The sequence below is a fragment of the Mus caroli genome, chromosome 11 (assembly GCF_900094665.2).
Source record: "Mus caroli chromosome 11, CAROLI_EIJ_v1.1, whole genome shotgun sequence".
NCBI lineage: Eukaryota > Metazoa > Chordata > Mammalia > Rodentia > Muridae > Mus > Mus caroli.
In genome coordinates, this window is record NC_034580.1 from 86,712,836 (window position 1) to 86,716,647 (window position 3,812).

Consider the following 3,812-nt stretch of genomic DNA (forward strand, 5'->3'; position numbering starts at 1 on the left):
GGGAGGGGGAGGGGGAGAGGGAGAGCACTTTATCTGAGTCCAGTTCAGAACTAAGAATGCAAAAGGGGAAGCAGACTATGAATAGACTTACTGACAAATTATAGATGAAAGGAATATGCCTGGGAGGACCTAGACGAGTATAATTCACCTATCCCTTTCATCTTCTCTCTGGTTCCTCCATCACTAAAAATCCATCTAAAAATGGGACATAGTTAATGTTGCCTTTGCTTCTTTTCTTAGGTGCTGTACCCGAGAGGACGAGTGTAGAAAGGATCTTCTCTGTAGGTATCACAACCCTGAAGGATGATATGTAGTCCACTTCATGCTGCCATTACTGGGTAATGTATTTTACAGGATTACAGGATTAAAACAAAGCTTAAGCATTTCATCTCATCATCATGAGCCAATCACATTTCACGATTTGCATTTCATCTCATCATCATGAGCCAATCACATTTCACGATCATCAAGACAGAGTACTACTGGTGAGATGCCTTCATTCAAGTTCCTTGCTGTAGCTTGCACTTTCATGGTTGTGATGAAACGCTGACCAAAGCCAACTCTGAGAGGAAAGGTTTCATGTTGTTGTTGTTTATTTATCCATCTGTTAGGTTACTCTTCCACTTAGAATTCTTATGGAAAACTTCAAAGCAGGTACTTGGAACAGAAGCCATGAAGGAAGGCTTCTTCCTGTTTTTTACTAGCCTACCTAAGCACTGTGCTACTCAGAGTGGAGTAGGCCCTCCCATGTCAACTGTCAAGATAATTCCTGGTCACTTATCAATTTGATTAACTTAATACTTTGATTGAAGATCCCCTTCCCAGGTGCCTGTAAGTTGTACTGAGTATACAAACATGTCTATAGAGGATGTTACTAGATGAGATCATCATTTGCAAATCATAGGGAAATATCTCATAAGTTTTGGCTTATTTCATCTTTTGGTATCTAGAGAACTCCTTGAATCCCCCTGTCACTATATAAGATAATATGAAAATATTAAGCATGTAATATTATTGCACCAATGTTAGCTTATCACCCTTTTGGGTCAAGTAAGGTAATATTATTAAAGGAATCATTTATGGGGATTTTTAAGCTGCTTTTGTACCCTACTGTAAAGTTAATGATGTTTTTAAGTAAAAATTTAGAAATTCGTTATTACTTAACTTGTAATGGGTACAACAGAAGGGTTAATAGAAGATTGTCAGGATATATTATTTAATCATAGTAAGATTTAATAAGTCTTCTTTGTTGTCACTATTTTTTTTTTAATATTCCAGCTAATTTCTTTGCATCTGACAGATTCTTGCTGGGGCTCCATTACATCCCTTTTGGTATAGATAAAAGTATCAACCTTTGGTATTATTATTAGAACTTGGCATTTGGTGCCACTGAGGCTAATAGAGACTATATTTGTTGTGATCATCTATTCAAACTTGAGACAAGCTCCTAAACTGTTTGTTCTGACATTGAATCCTGATGCCCTGGCTTCTATCACACTGATATTTCATAGTGAATCTTTGCCTTTAAAATATAAAGTATGAAGGACAACTTACTCCTTACACATTGCTAATTGTCTGCTTGAACTTCCATTTCTTCCAGAAATCTATTTCCTGGCCCCGCCATTTCCCTGAATGGCCTCCCTCTACTGGAGGCCTCCTAGTCAGTCAGAGTGGGAAATTCATGACTGTAGCAACCTGAGCTGGATGGTCACAATGTAACTCAGAAAGGAATAATGACATGATGAGTGCAAGGTCACAGCTGCTTTTGGTGTTTTATCAGAACAGTACATCAGTCCACAGAATGGGGTTACCCACAATTAAATGCGGTTTTCCCACACCAATTAACATAGTCAACTGTACATAAACACCCAGAAGTTCATCTCTCTGGTGTCTAGATCCTGTCAAGTTCACAAACAATTATCAGCTATCACTAGAGAGGAAAACATTATTCCTACACTCTGAGTCATAGAGATAAGAGTTATTGTTTCTGTATATCTAATCAAACTGTTCATACCAGAGGATGCACATCCATTTTGCCCAATCACTAGATTTTAGGAGATGCAAAGAAGGCCTTGCTATTTTGTAAAACTGGCATTGGATGTCAATCACCTAGTCAAGGCCAACAAGAAAACTTCACATAATTGTTCAAACGTTTCATTCACCAACAGAGAGCAGTCACTGCCACCCTGTTTTTACTAAGACCTGAGTTCTGTGGTGCATTGCTGTATTATGGTTGACAGCCCATTAGTTGGAGTTAGGAAGGATCCCAAATGTTTCTTATACTTCCATGACACAGTTTATTCCCCTCATTTGAATCAACTCACCAACCTTTGGTGTGGAGATTTTATTCTTATCAATTGTAAATATTTGTTCACCCTTGAGGCAAATAGTGCATTGATACCCTTTCTATTTGATAGGTGTTATGACGCTTGTTGACAAGAAATGGGTAGTTGCCTAGTAACCCAGATGTCTATCTGTTTCCAGAGCAAGACTTATTCACTAATTTGGACAAGCAAAACAAAGAAAGTAGCTACCACCCACCCTCCAGGTGTCCCAGACAATGAAAATCCTTAGAATCAGATCTTTGTTTTCATAAGATAATACAATGATAGTGAAAACAGAAAGGAAGAATATAATTAACGTCCAGTATCTATAGCTTCAGTTAATTGAGGCTAAAACTTTAGGAGAGAGAAAAAGAAATTTCACATGTTTAAGTCCCTAGTCCCTGAACTAAATTCATTGCTTTAATTAATGTGATTAGAGTCTTTTAATATCCACCACTTCAGTCCCCTATGACCAATGCAAAACTCAATCAAACAGCTTAAAAGGCCCCAATATTGTTCTAGTTTAGTCATAGAACAACAAAGATATTCCAAAGTTTCCCTACTTAGGAAGTTTACATGTATGTTCTTAAATATGTGTATTTGCTTTTTGTTAATTACACACATGTATACAATGTTCCTTGATCATATTCATCCCTACCTTCCCTTGCTCTTTCTCTAGATCTCCCAACACTTCCTTTCTAACTTCATGTTATATTCTATTTGAGACTATCTCACTGGGTTCAGTTAGAAGAATGTGTATGTGCATAGGTGTGGGGCAATACTAGAACATAGGCAACCTGTGAGTAAGTGCTCATCCTACCAAGTAACTGTCCCTTATCCAATAACACTCAACTTCCAATAGCTATTCTGCTGGGGGTGGGGCAGGCAACCATAGGATCCTCTCTTTTTCTGTGCTGCTATACTCACTGAACTGATCTTGTGCAGGGATTGTATAGGTAACCATACCTGATGATAGTATTTGATTGCAATGATCAGTCACATCTAAAAGACACCTTCCCCATCCTTTGGTGTGCTAAGAGCACTGTATAACTGAAATTCAGATGGAATAAGAAAGCCATGGTGTATGTTTACAGACAGGCACTGAGGAGGTATATAAATGCAAACATATGTTCATGCCAGTATACCCACTGACCAAATACAATGTGTGTGTGTGTATGTATAATGTATATATGTGTGTGTGTGTGTATTATATATACACACATATGAAGCCAAACAAAAGGAAAGATGCCTATTCTTACGAAAAGTATGTTAGAGAATAGCAAGAAAATTAAAATCTCTAAGCACACTCTAAAAAATGATGACAGGAAATACAGAAATTAAATAGAAACACATAAGTTGGACTTTATTTGAATAGGAAGATTATTTTTCACAACTGAAGGTGTTGACCATTTGGCCACTTAACCCAAAGCTTAATATCCTAAAAATATAAATATAGAAGAAGTAACTAGGTGCTGGAGAAACGGCTCA